At 37.3% G+C, this 11,932-nt stretch overlaps 1 pseudogene; it reads right to left on the bottom strand.

Annotated features, from left to right (window-relative positions):
- Positions 1-5,856: 5,856 nt before the first annotated feature.
- LOC102140128 (large ribosomal subunit protein uL23 pseudogene) lies at positions 5,857-6,399 on the bottom strand (annotated as a pseudogene).
- Positions 6,400-11,932: the final 5,533 nt, after the last annotated feature.

Here is an 11,932-nt window from a genome sequence, read left to right as displayed (position 1 = left end):
TTCCATCTACATTTTACAGATGAGAAGCATCACCGAGGTTTAGAGAAGATAACCAACTTGCTCAAGGTCACACAGCTCATTAGAGGCAGAACCATGCTGTTTCTGTCATACCGCAATGCCTCCCACTGAGTATGTGCCTCACTCTGAAGAACCTGTTGATAATATGGAAGTATTGATAGCACTGAAAGAAAGTGACTGTGTTGACAGTTGGAGTTGTAATGAGAAGAACTAAAGGCATAATCATAAATGTATCCCTGATTTTAAGTGAGTTGATTTTAAAATGCTAAAAGGTGGAATGGAGAAGTCAGCTTTAAAACTTATTTTGCTTTTTTGAAGATAATTTGTCCTTTTTCTTTGGGCCACTTTTAAGATTTTGTCTTTGCTCTTCAACAGTTTTACAATGATCTGCCTATGTGTATCTTTTTGTATATGTGTATTTATTCTGTATGTGGTTCACAGAATTTCTTGGACATCTTTACTCAGTTTAGAGAAATATTCATCCATTTTCTCGTCAAAATTACTTCTGCCCCATTTGTTCTTTTTCCTCTCCTTCTGGGCCTTAAATTACATGTATATTAGACATTTGCAATGTGTCCCACATGTTTGTTTGTTCTTTTTAAAATTTTTATTCTTTTTTCTCTCTGCTTTGCTTTGACTTGGGCGCTATGCATTTAACTGTCTTCCAGGTCACCAATTCTGTCTTCTCCCAGGTGTATGTTGTTGTTAAATGCTTATATTTATTTCTTAATTTCAAATACTGATTTTCAATTCTAGAATTTTATTTTATTTTACTTTATGTTTTGAGACAGAGTTTCACTCTTGTTGCCCAGGCTGGAGTGCAATAGCGCAATCTCGGCTCACCGCAACCTCCGCCTCCCAAGTTCAAGCAATTCTCCTGCCTCAGCCTCCCGAGTAACTGGGATTACAGGCATGCACCACCATGCCCGGCTTTTTTTTTTTTTTTTTTTTTTTTTTTTTTTTCATATTTTTAGTCGAGATAGGATTTCTCCATGTTGGTCAGGCTGGTCTTAGACTCCTGACCTCAGGTGATCTGCCTGCCTCGGCCTCCCAAAGTGCTGGGATTACAGGTGTGAGCCACCTTGCCCGGCTATTTGATTATTTTTTTATAGATTCCAGTTCTCTGGTGAAATTCTCCAACTTACTATCTATTTTATCAATTTTCTCTGTTTTCTTCAACACATCAATAATCTTTACTTTAAAGTTTTTGTTAACTCAAATTTCTGGATTCCCTACGGGTCCATTTCTATAGTTTTGTTTCTTGTGGCCTACCTAGTAATGTTTAATTAAATGCTGGACATTGTATCTAAACATTGTAGAGACTCTGACTCCTGATCATGTTCTTTTCCTTCAGAAAGTGTTCATCCTTTTCTTAGAGCTTTCCTCTGCTAGACAGATAGAATGAGTGATCAATCATCTTATCCTCATCTGATTGAAGAATTGTGGAGAAGAGAAATGTCTTGCAGGAGTGGAAGAAGGCAAAGGAGCCTGGAGGAATATATGAGGTTGGTGCAAAAGTAACTGTGGTTTTTGCCATTTAAAAGTAATGACAAAAACTGCAATAACTTTTTCACCAATCTAATATAAAGTCGTTGGAAGTAGACAACATTGTGATGAATCCTTGCTCTGGTGCTCAATCATCTTATCCGAGTCAGGGGCTTAGCTAGTTAAGGTTGGTTGCAGTTTGGTAATGTTTGGGCTGGTTTGCTTCTCACTTGTTCCCAGAGCAGACCCCTCCAGGGCCTGCAATGCTTACCAGGGCTCTCCCCTTGGAGAGTCCTTAATGCTGCTCTTTGCCTCCTCAGCAACAGGAGACTAGAAAACTCTGCTTTGATTTTCAGAGATTTTTCTCTTAAGTTTTAACCTCCTACCCCATATAGCATCTTCTTCGCTGGTCTTGACACTTCCATTCTTCATATCCCCACCCAATTCATTCTCCACTCTGCTTTCAGATTGGCTAGAAAATAAGACGCTCATTTCATGCTACTTCCCTGCTTCAAATCATCAAACACTTCCTATAACTTCCAGGATGAAGTCCAATCACCTTAGCATAGTTTATGTATAGTTTACGAGGTTTTGCACGATTGTGATCTACATACTTTTTCCATCTCCAACAAATGTACTCCTCTGCTTTCATCCTATATTTCAGCCACACCACATTATTCATATTCCCTGAAGTCATCCAACTCTCTTTTACTTCTTGGCCTTTGAACATTTTGGCCCTTCTAGTGTGAATTGCTTTCCCTGACCTCTCCTCCAAGCCTCACAATAATCCTTTAAAATTCACTTCACGTGTTATTTCCTGGAAGATTTCCATGGTCCTGCCTTACCTCCCTTCACTTGTCCTACCATGCACCTTTAATAGGGTTAAGATTAGGTTTCCCTCCTCTAAGGTTTCACAGAACTCAGTGGTTTACCCTTATCATAGCACTTTTTCCATTGTAATCCAAGTGTCTTCTCAACTGTTTTTCTCACTAGATATAAACTCCATGAGGACAGGAATGGTGCTCATCATGCTAACCACCATACTCTCAGTGCCTAACCCATATGGTACTCAGTTAACATTTGCTAACTGAAAAAAAAAATGAGTGAATGAAAACAAAAAGGGAAGGACATATAAGCAAAAGCAAATACATAAAGGGTGGCATAACTAATTTTGAATAGTGACAAGGAGCTCTAAAAGATCTGAAACTTGCAATAAATGCTGCAAACTGAAAAAGACTCTTAGGAAATTTATATTCAGAGCAGCAGGAGGAGGAATATTAGGAAAGATATATACCTAGTGCTTCGAGCTGATGATGCAGTTTGATAGATGACATAGAGAAGGATCTAATTCTTCAACTCTTATTGTGTTCCTTTCTTTGCTGATTGAAGAATTGTGGAGAAAAGAAATACTTTACAGGAGGGAAAGTAGGCAAAAGAGCTTGGAGGAATATGTGAAGTCATTGGAAGTAGACAACAATGTGATGAATCCTGGCTCTGACTCTTACTACTATGTGACTTTGGTTAAGTCACATAAATAATTCTCTGAGACTCAGTTTTTCCCACATGTAAAACGACGACATACCTAACATGTAAAATAATGATTTGAATGATGAATGCTGGGTGCTTGATACTTAATATACTACAGAGTATTTTTGTCCAAAGACATGTTTGATGTTGACACAAGTAAGATTCTAGCAAGCATTATTTAAAATGCTTTTGAGTACCTGGATAGAAAAGGGACCAATTGGAATTTTATATATATATATATGTGTGTGTGTGTGTGTGTGTATATATATATATATATATATATATATATATATATATATATATAATTTCATTTCTCTCTTTGGCAGGGTAATTTAGGCAGATTTGACTGGATTACCAAACTGCTTGATCATATAACATAGGTATAGTGCTCTGGACTTCAGTAAGGCATTTGACAAGGGTTGTTTGACAAGTGAACAAATATGGGTTGACTGGCTTTTAAAAAATGTTAAAATACACGAAACATGAAATTTACCATTTTAACACATACAATTCAGTGGCATTAAGTACAGTCATAATTTTGTGAAACCATCACCAGTCTCCATTTCCAGAACTTTTTCATTGATCCAAACAGAAAATCTGTACCCATTAAACAATAACTTATTATTTCCTCCTTCCCCTCGCTCCTGGTAACCTCTATTCTACATTCTGTCTCTATGAATTTGACTAACCTAGGTATGTCATATAAGTGGAATCATACAATATGTGTCTTTTTGTGATTGGCTTATTTCACGTGGCGTGTTTTCAAGGTTCATTCATATTATAGTATGTATCAGAATTTCATACATTTTCTAAGACTGAATTTTTTTGTGTGCATATATCACATTTTGCCTATGCATTCATCTGTTGATGGATACTTGGGTTGCTTCTACTTTTCAGCTATTGTGAATAATGAATGGGTTGACTGTTTAACCAATCTGGTGAATTGGCAACTGGCTGAATGATTGTACTCAAAGGGTGATGATGAAAGTGAAAGTGAAATGATGGTACCCTTGAAGGAAGTTTCCAGTGGTTTGCCACAGGGGTCTTCCTGCAGACTTTTTCTGCCCATCAGTTTTCTCAAGAAGATATAGAAGGTATGATTAGCTAATTTGTTTTGCAGTCAACACAAACATGGAGGAATGATAACTGTATTAGTCAGCAATATTCAAAGTCAAAGAGATTGATGAGTTAGAGAGACTGACTGAATCAAGAGACAAGAATTTCGCAGAGGAAAAATACAAGTTCATGTACTTGCGTTCAAAAAACCAATGGCATGAGTACAGTTTGAGAATGCTGTCCCTTTAAAAGAGTAAGCTGAATGTGTGCCAATAGTGTTTAAGTGTCCCTTCAAACATTAATCTGATGTTAGGTTATGTTAGTAGAAATGTAATATCGAAAATGGAGGTGCTGGTCATACTTTACTCTGTTCCACACTTCAGGTGTTGGTGTTCATTTTCCAGTTACACTTTTAAAAACAGAGAATAGTGTAATATGAGCTTTATTGTCATTACCCTGCCCTACATCAAATTCCAGTTTCATTATCTTTTTTTTTTTTTTTTGAGATGGAATCTTGCTCTGTCCCCCAGGCTAGAGTGCAGTGGTGCGATCTTGGCTCACTGCAACCTCCACCTCCCGGGTTCAAGCGATTCTCCTGCCTCAGCCTCCTGAGTAGCTGGGATCATAGGAGCCCGCCACCGTGCCCAGCTAATTGTTGTATTTTTAGTAGAGACGGGGTTTCACCATCTTGGCCAGGCTGGACTCAAACTCCTGACCTCACAATCCACCTGCCTCGGACTCCCAAAGTGCTGGCATTACAGGTGTGAGCCACCGTGCCCGGCCCAGTTTCGTTTTTCTAAATCTATGACTTTAGGCATGTGACTTAACCTCTTGATGTCTCAGTTTCCTCACTTGTAAAATAAAGATAATAATATGGTTGCTGTGAAGATTAAATCAAGTAACACATAGTAAGTACTTCATAAATATTAGTTTTTGAAATTATGTAGACAAGATGAAATATATTCAAAGAAGAGTAACCACTTATTGACTCATTCTACAAATATTTATTAACCACCACCACTCTCATAGGAGGAACACACGAAGAAACTAAGGGTGTTCAACCTAGTGATGCCATGTTGTGGAGGATATGAAAGCTGTCTTCAAATATTTGAGGAAGAGGCGTTAATCTCTTTCTGAATGAGTTCATAAAATAGAACTAGAATTAATTGGTGGAAGCCAAGGTTTTAAATCAATGTGAGAAAACTGGAATTGGCTTTATTAACTGTTGTTGTAGGTGTCTAAGCAGAGGCTAGACAAATAGTTTGTGATGGTGTTATAAAGGATATTTTAGCATCAGATGGGTGATTTGAGTAGATAATCTTTAAGGTTCCTTAATTATTCCAGACTTGAAAAGTCTATAATGATATGAAAATGCTTTCCTCTTTCCTACCCTAGAGACTGCATAAGGTCTATTCACCTTCTACCTTCCAATTTCTTCACCAAACCTCATTTGGACCTAAACAAAAGCAGGTTGACCTAGGAAACTTTAGTTTCTTTTTCAGCTATTTAGTTTACAAGAGACTCTTTTGTAATCACATCAGAGACCCCAGCCTCTACTCTAATTCCTTTATATCGTTACAGAGAAAAATAGTGGGCCAGACTTCCTGGTTACAGAAGGCTGAGGAAAGTCTGAAGAATAATATAACAAAATTTTGAAATGTTCCTAAGTGCTTCTTAAAGCAAATATCATTTCAGGGAGAAAAGTAAACTCAAAATTTTAATCTTAGATTCAGGAGTGACATCTGAGAACAAAATGTAAAGTTTGGTTGAGTTTTTTTTTTTTATGTTGAAAAGATATATATATATGTATATTTAGAATTAGGCAGTTGGACTCAGTTTAGATGATCCCAATTTTGTTGGCAACATCCAAAGTGTCATAATCAGGAGCCAGTCGAACATACGCCTTTTTCTCTCCATCAGGCCGAATCAGGGTGTTGACCTTGGCCACATCAATGTCATAGAGCTTCTTCACAGCCTGTTTAATCTGGTGCTTGTTGGCTTTAACATCCACAATGAACACAAGTGTGTTGTTGTCTTCTATCTTCTTCATGGCAGACTCAGTGGTCAGCGGAAACTTGATGATAGCATAGTGGTCAAGCTTGTTTCTCCTGGGGGCGCTCTTCCGAGGATATTTGGGCTGCCTCGGGAGTCGCAGTGTCTTGGGCCGCCGGAAGGTGGGTGACGTGCGGATATTCTTTTTTTTGTGGCTGTGGACACCTTTCAACACTGCCTTCTTGGCCTTTAAAGCCTTCGCTTTGGCTTCGGCTTTAGGAGGGGCAGGAGCTTCCTTCTTCGCTTTCGGCGCCATCTTGTCTGGTTGAGTTTTTAATGGAGTTCACAATGAATAATAAAGCTTTGTACTTTCATAGACTTTTATTGACTAGTGCTTAGGAGTTCACAGACTGTAACTGCTATAATGAGAAAGCTTGAATCAGGAAGTTTGACTCAGTAAATGACCTAAACATCCTCTTTTTTTGATCATTTTAAGTAAAATGTGAAACAGAACGAACCAGAAAAGAAAGTTTCATAGAAAAATGTATCATACTTTATTTTTTATTACTTACTTAAAAAGTAAGTCTACCTGCTATTGTTTAAATATGGCTTGTTCCCTACAAAAAATAAAGTATGATACACCTCCCATTAGGCCCCACCTCTTAAAGGTCCCACTTGACAACATTGCCACACTGGGGCCAAGCCTTAATATGAATTTTGGTGGGAACAAAAAGCTTATACATTAGGGTGCTTCTCTGCAAAATGGCATTGAGCAGATAGAACTGAGTCCATCATCCCATCCAGATTCATACAGTCACATTTGAGAGAGCCTTATAACAGAGTTCTGGGGCAAAGTTAATCCTAACCGACGTAGACTTCTTACTCTGAGAACCTATCTTTGTAGCCACATTTTATAGTGCCAATGAAGACATGCCAGCAAGTGTTTCATGTACAACTGGCATTAGAGCACCAGGTCAATTTGATGGTGGTGGTAGGCACTATTATTTTATATCCAGGTAAAAGGCCAATTAAAAAACTGCCACTGGGGATAAAAATCAAAGACACAACATATCAGAACTGAGTTTTGAGCAACCTGGTATTCCAAAATATATGAATATTTTCAGAAACCAATGTTAAATTGTCCCCATGTTTCCCAGCTATGGAGATATTTAATACATTTGTTCAAATCCAATTACTCAATCCACATAGTGCTGAGGCCATCCTGCAAGGTGCATATCAAAAAATATGAACTTAGGGTGATATAGATGAGTATAGATGACAACAATGTTATGCAAGTCAAACTTGGAAGGTCAGAATAAGCATATCTATTCTGAGATAATTCGTTGTTATTTTAGAGTGTATTCATTCTACTTATAGAAAAAGTTAACTGTAAAACAGCCTCAGGCAAGTCCTTCTGGAGATATTCCAGAAGAAGGCATTGTTATCATAGGAGATGACAGCTTCTTCTGTGTTATTGCCCCTGAAGACCTCCCAGTGAGACAAAATATGGAGGTAGAAGACCTATACTGACTCTGTATAGGCCTAGGCTGATACATGTGTTTGTGTCTTAGTTTTTAACAAGCAGTTTAAAAAGTGAAAACAATTTTAAATATAAAAAAGCTTACAGAGTGAGAATATAAAGAAAGAAAATATTTTGTACACTTGTACAATGAGCTTGTGTTTTAAGCTGTGTTAATACAAAAGAGTTCAAAAGTTAAAAAAGTTTATCAAGTAAGCTTTATAAACATTCACAGTAAGCTAAGGTTAATTTGTTATAAAAGCAAGAACATTTCAAAAATAACTGTAGTATAGTCTAAGTGTACAGTGTTTATAAAGTCTACAGTAGTGTACGGTAATGTTCTAGGCCTTCACATTCACTCACCATTTACTCACTGACATGCTCAGAACAACTTCTAGTCCTATAAGCTTCATTTATGGTAAGTGTTCTATATAGATGCGCCATTTTTTATCTTTTATACCATATATAAATATATTTTGAGACAGGGTCTCATTCTGTTGCCCAGGTTGGAGTGCAGTGGCATGATCTTGGCTCACTGTAATGTCGACCTCCTGGGCTCAAGCTATCCTCCCACCTCAGCCTCCTGAGTAGCTGGGACTACAGATGCGTGACACCATGCCTGGCTAATTTCTGCATTTATTTGTAGAGAGAGGTTTTCGTCATGTTGCCCAGGCTGTTCTCGAACTCCTGAACTTAAGTGATCTGCCCTCCTCAGGCTTCCAAAGTGCTGCGATTACAGGTGTGCACCACCTGCCCCCAGCATATTCTTACTGTTTAGAAATGTTTTTCTATGATTAGATATGTTTAGATACATGCATACTTACTATTGTGTTACAATTTTCTATAGTACTCAGTATAGTAACATGCTGTACAGGTTTGTAGCCTAGGAGCAATAGGCTATACCATACAGCCTAGATGTGTAGTGTGCTATACTATTTAGGCTTGTGTAAGTATACTATGATGTTCTCACAATGACAAAATTGCCTAATGACACATTTTTCAGAATGTATCCCATTGTTAAGTAATGCATGATTGTATAGGCACAAAATATATAAATAACTAGGTAATTGAAATGAATCTATGACATAGATTAATCTTACACACATGAAAAAGAGGTTGAGTGGTAATGAACTTGCTTAGCTTTTGTTTGGGAAAGCATTTATCTCTTCATTTTTGAAGGACAATTTTTCTTAATTCTTCCAAAAAATTGAAGAGGAGGGAGCAGTTTCAAACTCAATTTATAAGGCCAGCCTTACCCTGATATCAAAAATGGAAAATTACATGCCAATATCTCAGATGAACATAAATGCAAGAATCCTCAATAAAATACTAGCAAATTGAGAGGCCAAGATGGGCAGATTACTTGAGCTCAGGATTTCGAGACCAGCCTGGGTAACACCGCGAAACCCTGTCTTTGCAAAGAATACAAAAAATTAGCCAGGCATGGTGGCATGCACCTGTAGTTCCAGCTACTTGGAGGGCTGAAGTGGGAGGATTGCTTGAGTCAGGAGGTTGAAGCTGCAGTGAGAGGCACTCCAGCCTAGGTGACAAAGTGATACCCTGTCTCAAAAAACAAACAAACAAACAGAAAACCCTAGCTAATAGAATTAAACAGCATATTAAAGGGTTATACACAATGGCTAGCTGAGATTTACCCCTGGAAAACAAGGCTAGATCAACATGGGAAAATCAATAAATAAATGTGATATCACATTAACAGAATGAAAGACAAAAACCATATGATCATCTCAATAGATGCAGAAAAATCATTTGACAAAATTCAACATCCTTTCATGATAAAAATTCTCAACAAATTAGATATAGAAAGAATGTACCTGAACACAATAAAGGTCACATATGACAAACCCACCAGTAACACTACATTCAATGTTAAAAAACTGGAAGATTTTCCTCTAAAATCAGAAGCAAGACAAGGATGTCTCCTTTTACTACTTTACTCTCTATAGTACTGGAAGTCCTACAAGAGCAATTAGACCAGAAAAAAACACATCTGAATTTGAAAGAAGGAGATTAAATTGTTCCTGCTTATAGACAACAGGGTGATATATACAGAAAACCATAAAGACTCCACCAACAAAATCATTTGAACTAATAAACAAATTCAGTAAAGTTGCAACCTACAAAATCAGCATACAAAAATCAGTATGATTTTGTGTGATTTTGACTAATGAGGAACTAGCCAAAAAAGAAATCAAGAAAACGATCCCATTTACGATAGCTACCAAAAAATAAAATACTTAGGAATAATTTTAATTATAGAGACGAAAGACCTGTATTCTGAATACTATGAAACATTGATGAAAATGATGAAGAAGATCCAAAAAACAATATGAAATGTGTTTGTGGATTGGAAGAATTAATATTGTTAAAATGTTCATTCTAGCCAACATGATCTATAGATTCAATGCAATCCCTACCAAAACTCCAATGACATTTTTCACAGAAATAGAAAAACAATCCTAAAATTCACATGAAACCACAAAAAACCCAGAGTAGCCAAAGCAATCTTGAGCAAAAAGACTAAAACTGGTGACATCACATTACCTGACTTCAAAATACTCTGCAAAGTGATAGCAATAAAACAGCATGGTACTGACATAAAGCAGACACATTGACCAGTGGAACAGAATAGAGAGTCCAAAAATAAACCCACATATTTACAACCAATTGATTTTTTTTATTTTTATACTTTAAGTTCTAGGGTACATGTGCACAATGTGCAGGTTTGTTACATATATATACATGTGCCATGTTGGTGTGCTGCACCCATTAACTCGTCATTTACATTAGGTATATCTCCTAATGCTATCCCTCCCCGCTCCCCTCACCCCACAAGAGGCCCCAGTGTGTGATATTACCCTCCTTGTGTCCATGTGTCCTCATTGTTCAATTCCCACCTATGAGAGAGAACATGTGGTGTTTGTTTTTCTGTCCTTGTGATAGTTTGCTCAGAATGACAGTTTCCGGCTTCATCCATGTCCCTACAAAGGACATGAACTCATCCTTTTTTATAGCTGCATAGTATTCCATGGTGAATATGTGCCACAGTTTCTTAATCCAGTCTATCATTGATGGACATTAGGGTTAGTTCCAAGTCTTTGCGATTGTGAACAGTGCTGCAATAAACATACGTGTGCATGTGTCTTTATAGCAGCATGATTTATAATCCTTTGGGTATATACCCAGTAATGGGATGACTGGATCTAATGGTATTTCTAGTTCTAGATCCTTGAGGAATCGCCACACTGTCTTCCACAATGGTTGAACTAGTTTACAGTCCCACCAATAGTGCAAAAGTGTTCCTATTTCTCCACATCCTCTCCAGCACCTGTTGTTTCCTGACTTTTTAATGATTGCCATTCTAACTGGTGTGAGATGGTATCTCATTGTGGTTTTGATTTGCATTTCTCTGATGGCCAGTGATGATGAGCATTTTTTCATGTGTCTGTTGGCTGCATAAATGTCTTCTTTTGAGAAGTGTCTGTTCATATCCTTTGCCCAATTTTTGATGGGGTTGTTTGATTTTTTTTTTGTAAATTTGTTTAAGTTCGTTGTAGATTCTGGATATCAGCCCTTTGTCAGATGGGTAGATTACAAAAATTTTCTCCCATTCTGTAGGTTGTCTGTTCACTCTGATGGCAGTTTCTTTTGTTGTGCAGAGGCTCTTTAGTTTAATTAAATCCCATTTGTCAATTTTGGCTTTTGTTGCCATTGCTTTTGGTGTTTTAGTCATGAAGTCCTTGCCCATGCCTATGTCCTGAATGGTATTGCCTAGGTTTTCTTCTAGGGTTTTTATGTTTTTAGGTCTAACATTTAAGTCTTTAATTCATCTTAAATTAATTTTTGTATAAGGTGTAAGGAAGAGATCCAATTTCAGCTTTCTACACATGGCTAGACAGTTTTCCCAGCACCATTTATTAAATAGGGAATCATTTCCCCATTTCTTGTTTTTGTCAGGTTTGTCAACAATCAGATGGTTGTATATGTGTGGTGTTATTTCTGAGGCTTCTATTCTGTTCCATTGGTCTATATCTCTGTTTTGGTACCAGTACCATGCTGTTTTGGTTACTGTAGCCTTGTAGTATAGTTTGAAGTCAGGTAGTGTGATGCCTCCAGCTTTGTCCTTTTTGCTTAGGATTGTCTTGGCAATTGGGCTCTTTTTTGGTTCCATATGAACTTTAAAGTAGGCTTTTCCAATTCTGTGAAGAAAGTCATTAGTAGCTTAATGGGGATGGCATTGAATTTATAAATTACCTTGGGTGGTATGGCCATTTTCACGAGATTGATTCTTCCTATCCATGAGCATGGAATGTT

This window comes from Macaca fascicularis, chromosome X, assembly GCF_037993035.2.
Source record: "Macaca fascicularis isolate 582-1 chromosome X, T2T-MFA8v1.1".
NCBI classification, from domain to species: domain Eukaryota; kingdom Metazoa; phylum Chordata; class Mammalia; order Primates; family Cercopithecidae; genus Macaca; species Macaca fascicularis.
Note: the sequence above shows the minus strand (reverse complement) of the source record. Positions and strands in the feature narration are given on the sequence as shown.